This window comes from Equus przewalskii, chromosome 7 (assembly GCF_037783145.1).
Source record: "Equus przewalskii isolate Varuska chromosome 7, EquPr2, whole genome shotgun sequence".
Taxonomy (NCBI): Eukaryota; Metazoa; Chordata; class Mammalia; order Perissodactyla; family Equidae; genus Equus; species Equus przewalskii.
Window position 1 is genome coordinate 52,832,167 of NC_091837.1, and position 16,942 is coordinate 52,849,108.

Genomic DNA, 16,942 nt, shown 5'->3' on the forward strand with positions numbered 1-16,942 from the left:
ATATAGTTTATTAACCTATAAAGTGAGGTTAATATTTGTATTCTCTCCCTATGTCAGGCAGTTGAGAGAGTAGATCAAACAAGATAGAATATTGTAAAATCCTAAAATTATAACAATTTGATGTTATTACTAAAATGAAAAATACTAAGCTGTGACCAAGATGAACAGTTGTTAAAGTAAGTGAGTAATATAAATTATTTGAGAATAAACAATGTTTTCCAACTTAAACACTTTCTCTGTCACTAAATTAAAATATTTCATCCCCCAATTAAGCTATCTTCTATGATAAATTCATTATGCTGTTATCAATTGTTGCTAACTTTTGTAAAATTTTTCAGTACTAAAACCATGTTGCATTGATTGCATATTGGATAGTGATGAGGACACAGATTATGCACAGCATTGTTATCCATGTTGTTTGTATTAAACAAAGAACAACAACTTGCATCAAAGACAAATAAAGACAGGGATCTTGCCCTCAAAGAGATTACAGTCAAGGAAAAAACCCCAGCGTTTTCTGAAATTCAAAATATCCAAGGAGTTATAAAGTTTCACTATTGCTTTGTAAAGTCTGTTGTGGAATAAAAATGACTAACAAATGCAATTAAATATCCCATGGCATCACACACTTTCATATGTACCAAATTCACTAATGAAAAAATTATTAGGGATCATATACTAAATACACTAAATAATCAGTTTGCACATTACAATGATTCAGTTTCTAGAAAAAGATAGAATCTGTGGCACTGCTCAAAAGATGGGGAACAGGGCTGTGGTCCAATGAGAAAGCCTATTTGCCTAAGGAACAAGATCGGTGTTTGAATCCAGTTTCTCAATTATTTAGTTGTATGACTGGGTAGTTGAGGAAATTTTCCTGAGTCTTAGGTTCCTGTGAAATGAAAAATTAACACCTACTCCACTGCTTTATAAAACTTATCTAAAAATTACAATTTAATGGATCAACTATTAAAAACTTGTATATCTGTTTCTTAAGGATATAAAAATAGAATAATAAAGGGTAAATATTCATTGACTCTAATGGGAGATTAAAAACTACACATTATAATTACATAATAATGATTTATAATGTTGAAAAGTGCAGATGACTAAATTGAGAATTTTTAAAATAAAATAAAGTGTTTGAAAAGAGTGTTAAAAACATCAAGCATGAGGGTCTGGCCCCGTGGCCCAGTGGTTGGGTTCGCGCGCTCCGCTGCAGGCGGCCCAGTGTTTCGTTGGTTCGAGTCCTGGGCGCGGACATGGCACTGCTCATCGAGCCGCGCTGAGGCAGCGTCCCACATGCCACAACTAGAAGGACCCACAACCAAGAATATACAACTATGTACCGGGGGGCTTTGGGGAGAAAAAGGAAAAGAATAAAATCTTTAAAAAAAAAAAAAAACATCAAGCATGAGAAAATTTACAGGATATTGTATTAGGAGAAAAAATATACTAATTAAAGAAATTAATGGAGTAAGTTGTACAAATCTTTCTCTCCCTTTCAGACAGAAGAGTCGGAAAATTCAAGGTCACAAAAGTGGACCTGTATTTGGTGTGTTCAAAGAACAGTAAGAAGGCAAGTGTGTCTTGATTAGAGAGAGGGAGAAAATGTAGAAGATGAAATCAGAGAGTTCGCCTGTGACCAGATTAAGTTAGATTGCCAAGGTCATTGTAAATATTTGGGCTTTTATTTAGAAAGAGATAGGATGCCATTGGGGGTTCAGAATAGAGCAATGACAGAATCTTTCTAAAGTATATCTTTTCCTGCCGTATAGAGTGAAAGGAGTCATTCAGAAACTATTACAATAATTCACTTGCACAGAAGGTCAAAGCAGGGTGACATGTCAGGAGTGGGTTGCAAAAGCCGCAAGAGACGATGAGAGCTTTGACCAAAGTAATGGACAATTAGATCATAATGGTCAGACTTTGAATAAATATCATATTTAGATTGAATATTTCTTGTGGACAGAAAATATCATAAACATATTCAAAAAGCATTCCATCTTTGTTTTTTTGTTGGTTTTTTTTTTTGGCTTTCTTTTGTTACGCAATGAGGAGAGTGCAGTGGCATTTATTGGGATGAAGATTGCAGGACAAGTAAGTTTAGGATATGAGATGCTGAAGCTAACTTTGGATATGAATCTTGAGATGACTGCTAGACATCTGCAGCGACGGTGTCTCATAGGCCATGCGGTATACATGTCTTGCATGAAAAGGATATGCCTGGCCTTGGCTAGAAAATCAGATTTAGGATAGGTAACACATAGATAATATTTGAAGCCCTGAGATCACTTGGACTTTAGATAAACACTTAATCTGCTTGAGTCTTATATTTCTAAGTTGTAAAATAATAAATTATAGCAAAATGATCTCTACTATCTCTCTCATATTTTACTATTTTGTGACTTATAGATAATGAAAATGGTGACTTACTAGGTAAGGAACTTTTTCTTGCCATTCTTCATATATTGGAAAAAACCAGAATTTAAAGTCTTCTTCATAGGCCCTTGAACAAAATTGCTCTTTCAAGTGATGATCCTCTTACTAATCATTATGTGCGGTGAAATGAAAAAAAATATTGGTCTGATGTCCTCTTTGTTAACTTCTCCTTTGTTCATGAACCAATGGTAGCATGAGAATATACACAATGGACTCGACTACATAAGGACCCATGCTAAGTGACTGATTTTTCCGGATTTGCTGCTTTACACAGCATAATTTCTCCAGAGAATGGTAGGAGCTTCTCTTCGTTTTTTTGTGGTAGAGACCTGGCTACAGAATTGCTGACTAATTAAATTTGGAGCATGTCATGTTCTTGTCAAAGGAACATAAAGTCTGTCATAGTTTCTGATTATGAGAAAAAAAGTCAACATGACACGAGGAAAATATATCAATTGATTTGACTTGATGGTCCCGGACACTAGAAACTTTGTGTCTCTCTGTGTAAACAAACAATCCAAAATAGCGTTCACTATGTGTGCCTCTTCTGTTTTCTCTCTGATAGATACTTACCCTGCAGAGAGGTATAATCCTACCTGGAAGCCTCTTCAAAGGATACATTCTAACAGACTAGATGCATCCAAATGAAATCACGAGGGACTCCATCACCATATGCTGGAAGCTCTTGCTTACTCTACTCCTTTCCCTGCCTTAACACACACTTCTGAAGGTGACACGAACCACAGAACACATAGGAGCATGAGACACACTCTCAGAAAAAAAGTAAATCTGCATCAATAACAAATCTCCCATAAGTAACACCAAAAAGGAAATTAAAAAAAATACTCTATATTCCTCAGTTTTTCAGAAAAATATGTCATAAAACAAAGGTATTTTAGACCAGTAGTTCTCACTTGGGGACATGGCTTACAAATCACATCTCAGACCATTAATGATTCTAAATTCCTGCACCTAGAGATTCCTTTCCACTGGGTCTTTTGGAGCTCAGGAATCTGTCCTTTAATCAATATAACAAAGTGATACTGTTGCAAACGATATGTGAACAAGAGTTTGAGGAACAGGCCTTAGACAAATTCACTATATATGGGCTATCGCATCTGTGCTTTTTGTAGACGATTCAAAATTACATATCTTGCAAATATTCTTTGTACAAAGTTGCAAAGCAATGTGAGCAATAAAGTTGCACAATTTATTCCCACTTAAGAAATACTTCTTAGGATAACAATTGTATCCTAATGGTATTCCCCAAGCTCTTAAGAATTGAAATATATTATCTAGATATTTTAAGCTAAATAATGTTGCCCTGTGGCTGAATTATGCAAAGAGTTGAATTTATAAATAGGTTAATTGTAAGGTCACATTTTCGTCTTTGATAGCTAAGGAACCAGGGTCTCCTGTCCTCTGATTATATATAACACCCTCTTACTTCTATTATTTTGGGGACTCACTTTTTCTGTGGCTCTGTTTTCTGTTAAAACACAGTAATGGACTGAATGTTTGTTTTCCCTCAAAATGCAAATTTTGAAGGGCTTCCCCCAGTGTGGCTATAGTTGAAGACGGAGCCTCTAAGAAACTAATCAAAGTTAAACGAGGTCATAGAGGGGGACCCTGACTCAATAGGATTAGTGTCCTTATAAGAAAAGACACCAGAGCACTCTCTCTCCTTCTCTCTCTTTGCCTCTCTAAATGTGAAAAGAAGACATCACGTAAACACACAGAGAGATGGCAGCCGCTTATAAGCAAAGAAAGAGGCCTTAGAATGAAACCTACCTTGCTGGCACCTTGGTCTTAGATTGCCCAGATTCCAGAACCGTGAGAAATAAATTCCTGTTGTTTAGGCCACCCAGTCTATGGCAGTTTGCTGTGGCAGCCCTAGGGGACTAATACAGATTTTGGTACTGAGATGCGGGGTGCAGCTGTAAATATGCTAAAAATGTGTAAATAACTATGGAACTGGGTAATGGGTAGAGACTTGAAGAGTTTTAAGGTGCTTGCTAGAAAAAGCCAACATTGCCTTAGAGGAACTTTTGGTGGAAATATGTATGTTAGAAGTGATTCTGGTAAGGGTTCAGAAAGCAAAAAGGAGAGCTGGAGAGAAAACTTCCATCTTCTTAGAGAATGTGAAAGTAATCAGGAACAGAATGTTGATAGACATATGAATATTACAAGGCATTCTAGTGAGGTCTCAAATAGAAACAAGCAACAGGTTACTGGAAACTGGAGGAATGGCAATCCTTATTAAAAAATGGCAAAGAAATTGGCTGCATTGTTTTCTAGTGTTTCATGGAAGATAGGACTTTTGAATGATGAAATTTGATACTAGCTGGGGAGATTTCTAAGCAAAATGTTGAAAATGCCACCTGGATCCTCTTGACTGCTTATATTAAAATGTGAGAGTAGAGGTGAATTGAGGAAGAAATTATTAAATAAAAATGAACCAAAACTTAAAGATTTAGAAAATTTTCAGTCTCTCCATATTTCAAAACATGAGAAAGCATGTTCTGAAGAGGACACCAAAGATGTGGCTGGACTGTTACCAGATAAAGAGATTATAGGATATGAGCAGACACACTGCCATTTTGAACTAAAGGGGATAGCGACTATACAAAATGAAAGGAGGCTCTCAGATTTCTTTGAGACAGTAGAGTTATTTGGCTGCAACCATGAACTATTCTTCAAGAAAAGGGAAGAATGACCTCGAAGGTGCTTCAGAGATCATAAGGGACATTGGTCAACTGACACAGTTTCAATTGGTCAGAGAGCCTCTGCCCAGAATTTTCGGGGTAGGACCTCAACCCCAGTGGGTCTGGAAGGTGGGACTGCAGCCTCTGTGGGTCCAGAAGGCAGGGCATTTTGTAAAGGAGGATTATTCTCAAACCTTTAGATCTAATTGAATTTACCTTGCTAAATCTTAGACTTGCTTGAGATCTGTCACCCCTGTCTTCTTTTCTAATTTCTGCATTTTGGAATCAGAATGTATATTCTATGTCTGTCCCACCATTGTGTTTTGGATACACATACCTTTCTGAGTTCACAGATTTGCAGATGGGGAGGAATTTTTCCTTAGAATGAGTCATAATTCTAATCTCACCCATATGTGATTTACATGATATTTAGATGAGGCTTTGGACTTTAGATTTTGGACTGATAGAATGACTTAAGACTTTTGGGGCTGTTGGGATGGAATAAATACATTTTGCATATGAGAAGGACATGAATTGTGAGACTGAAATTCATATAGTGAAGCCCTAAATCCCTCTGTGCTGTATCCAGACTTGGGATCTCTGAGGAAAGAATTAAGGTTAAATGAGTTCATAAGGGTGGGGCCTTCATCTGATAGGATTATTATTCTTAAAAGGAGAGATATCAGAGAGCAATTACCCTCTTTCTCTGTGCCTACACAAAGGAGAGGTCATGTGAACACTCAGAGAGAGACAGCTGCTGCCTACAAACCACGAGGAGAGGCCTCAGAGAGAAGCTAATCCTGCCAGTAGGTAAAAGCTTGGTCTTACATTTCCCAACCTCCAGAACTGTGATAAATAAGTTTCTGCTGTTTAATGCAGCCAGTCTGTAGTATTTTGTTATGACAGCCCAAGCAGACTAATACAAACACCTGTCTCTTTGATATATGAATGCCGCCAGTTGTATTTGAACTAATAGAGTTAGAACTTTTGACTACAAAATATATTACTTCAGGAAAATCTTCAGATAACCATCTGAAAAATTTATAGTGGCTTTTTTTAAATGGAGAAATGCAACTTATTCTGATGAAATCGTGGCTGCTTTCCCCCGGAAATGAATATATGCACATAATTACAATGTTTTGCCACAATTGTGTGGGGGAGGAGAATTCCTGCAGTGCGGGTTGGCTTGCCCTAAGTCAATCCTTAGATGCTCTAAAGATCCTTACATTGCATGTTAAGAATGCTTGATTAAATAATTTGCGTAAAATGGCTGCCCCTATCAAGTATGCTTAGTTTAATATCCCAGAATCTGCTGGTATCTCAGTGTTTCACTTAAGAAGTCACCATGCTAGTGGCTGTTGGAACAAAGGTGAATGAGACAGAGTCCTACCTTCAAAAAGTTTATACTCTATTTGAAAAAAAAAATAGCAAGGTCCTTTTGGTATTTGCTTGTCCATTTATTTATAGTGTGCCTTCTAAAATCCAGCTAAGACTATAAAAAGACAACAACTTTAGAAGTAAAAAAGAAACTATGTGAAATATAAAAGTAATTTTCCTCTTACTTAAAAAAAATAGAGAGAGAATCAATCTCTAATGATTCTATCTCAATATAGATAGGAAATACAAATGAGGTCATAGAAAACTCCAAAACAGAATGTGTACCTCTTCTGTGAGATAACGTGCTTAACTGTGAACTGAGCACCCAGGTTTTGCTGCCTTTACACTGCTAAGAGTTACAGAAAGCTGGATAGAGGATCTATTATGGTCATGTACCTAGTTTTCTATGATGTCAGCTTTAATTCATTGACAAGTCAGTGCAACTCCAGAAGACCAATCTCACAACCAGACCTCTGCAATGAAGTTTCTTTTTCTCTTCTGTTTCTGTTTATTTATTTATTTACATCTGAGTTTATTATATGTAGATAGATAATCAGTTTTACTAAGTATTTACAAAATAGTGATCCTTTTGTACTATTTAGTACAGCATTCCTAGTATATTCAAGATGTGATACATTACATCAAACTAGCCATCTTTATTCTTATGTATGGTTTAAGTTTAAAATTTCAATTAATAGAATTTTCATAATACATGTCCTTGACATTTAGTGTTATGGGCTGAATAGTGTCCTTTCAAAATCCCTATGTTGAAGTCCTAACTCTTAGTTCCTCAGAATGCGAACGTACTTGGACACAGGGTCTTTAAAGAGATGAATTAAAATGAGAGCATAAAGTGGCCCTAATCAATATGACAGGTCTTCTTATAAGAAGAGATTAAGACACAGACACACACAAGGGAAAACCATGCGAAGACATGGGGAGAAGGTGGCCATCTGCCAGCCAAGGAGAGAGGCCCTTAACAAAACCAACCCTGTTGAGACCTTGATTGAGGACTGCTAGCCCTCAGAACTGTGAGGAAATAAATTTCTGCTGTTTAAGCCATTGAGCCTTTGGTACTTTGTCATGGCAGCCCAACCAAACTAACATATGTGGTAAAATGAGCTGAAATAAGGCCAAGACAAAAGCTTAATGAAATGTAAAAAATGCATAAAAATTATGATTGCTTTTAGTTCCTTTTGAGTTTAACTAGAGCTTCATATATTCAACCTCTTTGAAGGTCAGGTTTTCAAGGAAGTAAATGAGAAATGAACTGAAGTACTAATGTGGGATTCCTAGTGACTAACTGGAATAATTTTGAGGATATCTAATGATACTAAATTCCATTTAAATTAAACAATAGGTATAATAAAAAGACTAAATACGTCAAATTTAGTGATGTTGTTTGCAGTCCTTTTTTGTTTTTTGGTGAGGAAGATTGTCCCTGAGATAATAGTAGTAAGCTAAATAGCAGTCTTCTTCTATTTTGCATATGGGATGCTGCCACAACATGGCTTGATGAGCAGTGTGTAGGTCTGCATCCAGGATCTGAACCTGCAAGCCCTGGGCTGCCTAAGTAGAGTGTGCAAACTTAACTGTTACACCATTGGTCCAGCCCCTTGTTTGCCACTTCTATGTTTAATTATAAACTTATACTTGTTATTAAAATCTTCATTCAAGCTGCTCATTTTTTGCTGGAGATGATTGGTTTGCATTGTAGATCATTACATAACTTTTCAGATGTTAAATGACTAAATTGTTGGTATTGTAGAAAACATATGCTAATATGATAGAGAAAATATTAGAATTGTTTTTCCCCAAGTAGCTTCCAAAAACAGTGGTAGTTATTACAGTTTTATGGGAAAGGATGGTGACCTAAACAAAATGGTGACATATAACAATCAAACTAGTCATGTTGATCCAGTATTATCTCCTGTTGATCTGGACAAGAATATTTAGAAAAGAACACACTCTGAGGTTTGTATATATATATATATTGTACTGGAAAATTATATTTTATAGCATGAATCTTGGCCTAGTTTGGGACAGGAAAAAACCCGAAATTTTTCCATTTGTAAGTTGAAAATGGACTTGTAAATTTCATGAAAATCAGTCATTTTGCCTGCTTGAGACACGTGCACTAAACCTAAAACATGGAGGAAAGAGCTTAATGTGGTCCTTAGAAAAAACTGCTTCTAGAAGTTGAGTAATTCAATATTAATATTTGAAAAACAAATACATCCTATACTCAATACGCATTTATAATATGAATTTAAAATTGCAAGTCAGGAAAATCAGCAGTAATTTTGGAAGTAATAAAGCTTCATTTTTTCAAAGTGCAGATTCTACATAATTAAATGTTTATTCAGCAGGATAATTGATTAGACTTCTGGTATTAGTTACTCAGGATTACTATAAGAATATATCAATAACTATGAAACGTATTTTAAAGGATGAAGCTTTTATGTTTATCACAGATTTTGTGAGAGTTTATACATATCTTATCACATATATATTCTCATATTCACTTGATTTGGTCTTTCATCATTAATGAAGGAGGTAGAATTGAAGTGGTAGAGTAATATTCAAGAGTTTTCAATAGCAACTATCATAAACAAGGCCTCAAAAATGTCCTTTATGGTATCTAGTTAAGTCACATGATTTTTCTGGTATTCTCTTTTGGGATAAAAACTCTCCCTTCATGATCTGAGTCAAGAGGTAAATGTATTTTGCCAAATTAAATATAAATTAATTCAAGCATTTTGGATTATGTATTTTAATGTTAAATTTATGATAAGGGTAAGAATACTTCAAAATGACTCGATCAAAACTTTACAATTGTATACGAGAGCTTTACCTGGCATATAAGACAGCACTTTACTGCTAAGATATTCAGATAGATTGAAGCCCTCAGTCTTTTATATGACATATTACTGAGAATATACACAGAGAATAAACAAAAAGCTTACACTGAATATACTATTTTTAAAAATACTAAAAGATTTAATAGTACTTTTTAATATGTAAATTACTGTTTTCTGGTATTGGTGAAGTAGAATGGAAAACTAAGGTCACTGAAAAGTCTGGGCCAAATTCAATCATTTTATATTGTCTATACTTAGAAAATTTTTTTGGTGGAAACTTTTTCTAATGTACATATAAATGTGTGATAGAACCAGCTTTAGATCTATCATCACACTATTAATGCAAGTGAAAATAATAAGAAACATACAACATATTAATTATGTATGCTGAGCTAACTTGGATATTGTGAAAGTTATTTGATGAGAGAAGAAAATGTCTTTGAGTAAGAGTAAAAATTACAATTGGAGTGATGCCAGCATCCTGGCAGAGAGAGTTATTCCCTTAGTCTCTCCCCTCTAAGTTACAACTAAATGGACATTCATTAAACAACAGAGGATTTCCTACAAAGCACAAGGGACATCTGAGAGATCCACACAGCCATACATCTGAAGATAGGGGGACTGGATCCCTGGGAAGCAGTGGAAAGAAGTGAACCAAACCTTCCCCCTCCCTGGAGGCAGTGATCTAGGTCACAGGTCCTCACACGGCAGCCAGTGCATCACTGGCAAAGGAAGCAGGGGACAGCCAGACCTGCACATAAACACTTTTGCTTTTTGAGTTGCAGCCCAGCCATGGGAGTACCCACTGTGCCATGACAGTCCTGCCAGTGAGAACAATCTCCACCAAGTGCTGTGGCTCAGCTCCTGCAAATGACCTCCCCACCAAGCTCTGCAGCTCATGCAAACCACCCATGAGTGCAGAGCTGACCCCTGCATGTGCAAAAGAAAGTCCCCCTCCCCTCCCACCTAGGGCACCAGCTTGACCAATCCCCTGCCAAAGCAGTGGTCCTGCCACAGTGTGTGACATTCCAAGTAAGTGTGACCAGCAGGCAAGCACAGATGATCCCCTACCAGCAAAACTTCCTGCTGAGGTGGCAGTTTCAGAAAACAGAGCTCCTGGCCACCACTAGAAGTGGTAGGTAGAATCTGTGACCTGATACTACTACAAATGCCCCAGTAAAGGATCAGTTCGTTGAACACTATGAAAAACTATAGTAACACTTCAAAGAAGAAGGAAAATGGCAAGTGTCCAGAATCCAATCCTGAGGTCACAGAAATTTACAATCTAAATGACAAAGAATTCAAAACAGTTGTCATAAAGAAACTCAATGAGTTACAAGAAAACTCAGAAAGACAGTTGAAGGAAGTTAGGAATAAAATTAGTGAGTAGGAGGAATACTTCACCAAAGAGAGTGAAACTCCAAAAAAACCAAAACAGAAATTCTGGAGATGTGGAACACAATTAATGAGATAAAAAATAATCCAGGATCCTTAAATAATAGAGCTGATGTTATGGAGGCCAGAATTAGTGATTTAGAGGGTAGAATTAGAGAAATGCCTCATATGAAGAAGGAGAACTAAGATTTGAAAAATATGAAGAAATCCTTGAAGAAACATCTGACTCAATTAGGAAATGCAACATCAGGATTATAGATATTCCAGAAGGAGAAAGGAACAGAGAGCTTGTTCAAAGAAGTAATAGCTGAGAACTTCCCAAACCTGGGGAAGAGCCTGGACTTACAAGTACATGAAGCCAATAGAATTCCTATTTACATCAATGCAAAATGACCTATTCCAAGGCTTATATTAATAAATTTGGCAAAAGTCAATGACACAGAAAAAATATTGAGGGCAGCAAGGTGGAAGAGAATAATGGACAAAGAAACCCCTATCAGACTTTCAGCAGATTTCTCAACAGAAACTTTACAGGCTCACAGAGAATGAAATGATATATTCAAAATACTGAAAGACAAAAACTCTCAGCCAAGCACGCTCTATCTGGCAAAAATATCCTGCAGATATGATGGAGAAATAAAAGCTTTCCCAGATAATCAAAAGCTGAGGTAGTTCACCACCACCAGACATCCCTTACGAAAAACGTTGAAGAAAGCCCTGTTATCTGAAATCAAAAGGCAAATGTTTACAAAATGTTGAGCAAGGAGATAAATAGTCAGATAAAATCAGAAAATTGCAACTCTCTCTCAGAATAGGTTAGCAAACACTTAATTATAACATAAAAAATAAAGGGAAAGAAAGCACCAAAAATAACTACAAACACTTCAATTTAGTCACAAACACAACAAAAAACAGAATAATTTGTGAAAGCAATAGCTTAGACGGGGAAGAGAAGGGATGGACCTGCTTAGGCTAATGGAGATAAGAGGCTATCAGAAAATGAACTATCTCGTCTATAAGATCATTTATACAAACTTCATGATAACACTAAACAAAAGAAACCAGAGGTGAGCCATAATTCATAAACAAAGAGAAAAATGAGAAAACCATCACAGATAATGACCAAACAGAAATGGCTGTCAAAATATATGGGACAAGAAACAAGGGAAATATAGAACAACCAGAAAACAAGAGATAAAGTAGTAGTATTAAGCCCTCATATATCAGTAATCACTCTAAATGTAAATGGATTGAATTTTCCAATCAAAATACAGAGTGGCTAGATGGATTAAAAAACAAGACCCGAATGTGCTGCCTCCAGGAAACACATTTCAGCTCTAAAGACAAACACAGGCTCAGAGTGAAGGAATGGAAGATGATACTCCAAGCAAATGGCAAAGAAAAGAAAGAAGGTGTTGTTATACTTTTATCAAACAAAGCAGGCTTCAAGGTAAAAAAGGAAATGAGAGACAAAGAGGGGCAGTATATAATGATAAAAGGGCCAATCCACTAAGAGGATATAACACTTATGAGTATAAATACACCTAACATGAGAGCAACAACATATATTAAGCAACTATTAACAGAACTAAAAGGAAAAACTAACAGAAACACAATAATAGTAGGGGACCTCAATACCCCCTTAACTCAATGGAACAGTAGATCAGTTGGACTTAATAGACATATACAGAATGTTTCATCTAAAAACAGCAGAATACACATTCTTCTAAAGTGAACATGGAACATTCTCAAAGATAGACTGTATCTTGGGAAAGAAGGCAAGCCTCAATAAATTTAAGAAGATTGAAATTATATCAAGCATCTTTTCCAATCATAACTCTATGAAACTACAAATCAGCTACAAGAACAAGGCTTGGAAAGTCACAAATATGTGGAGATTACACAGCATGCTACTGAACAACCATTGGGTCAATGAAGAAATCAAGGAAAGTAAAAACATACCTGGAGACAAATGAAAATGAAAATACAATACACCAACTCTTATGGGATGCAGCAAAAGCAGTTCTAAGAGGGAAATCCATAGCAATACTGGCCCACATCAACAAATAAGAAAAATCTCAAGTAAGTGATCTTAAACTACATATAAAAGAATTAGAAAAAGAAGAACAAAAAAGCCCAAAGTCAGCAAAAGGAGGGAAATAATAAAAATTAGAGTAAAAATAAATGAAATAGAGACTAAACAAATAGTAGAAAGGATCAATGAAACTAAGAGCTGGTTCTTTGAGAAGATAAACAAAATAGACAAACCCTTAGCCAGACTCACTAAGAAAAAAAGAGAAAAGGCTCAATAAACAAAATTAGAAATGAAAGAGAAGGAATTACCACGGAAATACAAAGGATTTTAAGAGAATACCATGAAAAACTATATGCCAACAAATTGGACAACATAGAAGAAATGGACAAACTCTTAGACATATACAACCTCCCAAAACTGAATCAAGAAGAAATAGAGAAGCTGAATAGACCAATCACAAGCAAACAATATAGAACAGCTGCTAACTCATTTTATGAGGCCATCCTCACCCTGAAACCAAAATCAGACAAGGGCAACAGAAGAAAGGAAAATTACAGGCCAATATCACTGATGAATATACATTCAAAAATGCTCAACAAAATATTGGCAAACTGAATACAGCAATACACTAAAAAGATCATATACCATGATCAAGAGGGATTTATACCAGAGGCACAGGGATCGTTCAACATCCACAAATCAATCAATTGATACACCACATTAACAAAATGAGAAATAAAAATCACATGATCATCTCAATAGATGCAGAGAAAGCATTTGACAAGATCCAATGCTGGTTTATGAAAAGAACTGTCACTAAAATGGATGTAGAAGGAAAGTACCTCAACATAACAAAGTCCATATATGGCAAACCCACTGCCAACATCATACTTAATGGTGAAAAACTGAAAGCCACCCCTCTGAGAACAGGAATAAGACAAAGGTGCCCACACTTGCCACTCCTATTCAACATAATACTTGAGGTTTTGGCCAGAGCAATTAGGCAAGTAAAAGAAAGAAAAGGTATTCAAATTGGAAAGGAGGAAGTGAAACTCTCACTGTTTGCAGATGACATGATTCTATATATATAGAAAACCCTAAAGAATCCACCAGGAAACAATTAGAAATAATCATCAACTACAACAAAGTTGCAGGGTACAAAATCAACTTACATAAATCAGATGTATTTCTATACACTAATAACGAACTAGCAGAAAGAGAAGTCAAGAATACAATCCCATTTACAATCACAACAAAAAGAATAAAATATCTAGGAATCAATTTAAGCAAGGCAGAGAAACACCTATACACTGAAAACTATAAAACCTTATTGAAAGAAATCGAAGAAGACATAAAGATATTCCATGCTCATGGATTGGAAGAATAAATGTAGTTAAAATGTTCATATAACATAAAGCAATCTACAGATTCAATGCAATCCCAATCAGAATCCCAATGACATTCTTCACAGAAATAGAACAAAGAATCCTAAAATTTATATGGAACAACAAAAGACCCTGAACAGACAAAGCAATCCTGAGAAAAAAGAACAAAGCTGGAAGCATCACAATCCCTGACTTCAATACAAAGCTATAGTAATCAAAACAGCATGGTAGTGGCACAAAAACAGACACACAGATCAATGGAACAGTACTGAAAGCTCAGAAATAAAACCACATATCTACAGACAGGTAATTTTTGACAAAGAAGCCAAGAACATACAATGGAGAAAGGAAAGTCTCGTCAATAAATGGTTTTGGGAAAAGTGGACAGTCACATGCAAGAGAAAGAAAGTAGACCATTATCTTACACCATACACAAAAATTAACCCAAAATCTATTAAAGACTTGAATGTAAGACCCGAAACCATAAAACTCCTAGAAGAAAATATAGGCAGTATGCTCCATGACATGGGATTCAGCAGCATCTTTTAGAATACCATGTCTACTCAGGCATGGGAACAAAATAAAAAATAAACAAATGGGACTACACCAGACTGAAAAGCTTCTACAAGGCAAAGGAAACCAGGAACAAAACAAAAAGACAACCCACCAAATGGAAGAAAGTATTTGCAAATCATATATCTGACAAGGGGTTAATTTCCAAAATATATAAAGAACTCATACAATTCAACAACAAAAAAATCAAACAACCTGATCAAAGATTGGGCAGAGCATCTGAACAGACATTTTTTCAAAGATGATATACAGACAGCAAACAGGCACATAAAAAGATGTTCAACTTCTCTAATTTTTAGGGAAATGCAAATCAAAACTACAATGAGATAACACCTTACAGCTGTCAGAATGGCAATAATTAACAAAACAAAAATAACTAATATTGGAGACGATGTGGAGAAAAGGGAACCCTCATACGCTGCTGGTGGGAATACAAACTGGTGCAGCCACTATGGAAAACAGTATGGAGATTTTTTGAAAAATTAAAAATATGGGTTGACCCCGTGGCCAAGTGGTTAACTTTGCACACTCTGTTTTAGTGGCTCAGGGTTTTCCTGGTTTGGATCCTGGCCACGGACCTAGCACCACTCATCAAGCCATGCTGAGGTGGTGTCCCACATAGCAGAACTAGAAGAACCTAGAACTAGAATATACAACTATATACTGAGGGCTTTAGGGAGAATAAAAAAAATTTTAAAAAGTAATACCGTATAATCCAGCTGTCCCACTACTGGGTATTTATCCAAAGAACTTGAAATCAGCAGTTCAAAGAGATTTATACACCCCTACGTTCATTGCAGCATTATTCACAATAGCCAAGATGTGGAAGCCACGCAGTGCCCATCAATTGATGAAGGATAAGGAACACGTGGCATATATATACAATGGAATGCTACTCAGACATAAAAAAGAAAAAATTGTCACATTTGCAACAACATGGATGGACCTTGAGGGTATGATGTTAAGCCATATAAGCCAGACAGAGAAAGACAAACACTGCATGATTTCACTCTAATGTGGAAGATAAACAATCACATGGAAAAGAGAATAGACTAGTGGTTGCCAGAGGGGAAGGGAGTTGGGGCATGGGCAAAAGGGGTAAAGGGACACATACATATGGTGATGGATAAAAATTGGACTACTACTGGTGAGCATGATGCAAGATATATGAATCACACACTAAACTATACTGACAGCTTCTCCACAAATATGTTTTCAAAGACTACTTTAAACTTTCTGAGTTTCAAGTCTTTCTCATAAAAAGACTACACAATGCTAGATTTAAAATAGTATTTTGTAGCGGTAGAATAGAGTTAATAACTTTTCATAAGTATATGAATGAATAAATTAATCTATAAATCAAAAACTTTTAATGTATTTTATTTAAATAGTAGAAAATTACTGGTGTTCCTAAACTTAAATTCTAAAAAAAGAAATAGAGAAAATATTAAGATGAATTTATTTTTATCTAATTTAAATTTACTCAGTTTTCCATTGCTTCAGGGTAAAATGTTCAGCAAAAGATAAATCTGTATTTTTTCAAATAAAAGAATACAAATGTCAAACTTTATCCAGCTGAAGATAAGATTTTACAATTTTCTGTGTGCACTCTGAGCTTTCCATTGGAGTCGTCCTGAGGAAAAGCAAGCCTGTTTGCTAAACATGGCAGTGTCACTAGAACCACAATTTCACGTTTCTGTGCATGTTTTAAAAAGCTATTATTTCCCTCAAGTAAGCAAAAAATATACATAAATGTTTTGGTTTATTTCCAAATACCCATTAAAAATAGCCACTAAAATGACAGTCTCCACAGAAATCTGGCTATTGATCTCTATTTTATACAAATTATAAAATCCACCTCATATGTAATTGGGTTATAAAGCCAGATTTCTGGTATCTGAATATAAATACTTATCAAGATTTGTGACTTGAAATTTTAGATATAAATCTATCTGATGTTAGTCTTAATAAAAATGTACATGAGAAATAAATGCTGGAACATGTTGTTTAAAAAAAGGAGAAATCACTATAAAAGTGAGTTAGACTTACTAGTTTATTCTGAAGTATGCAATGCAAAAGGTAATGCCATAATATTACAAGCCACGTGTTCCAATTGTAAAATGGTACTGTTATTAAAGATATGCTGCCAAACCAAGAAGTCTACTAAAT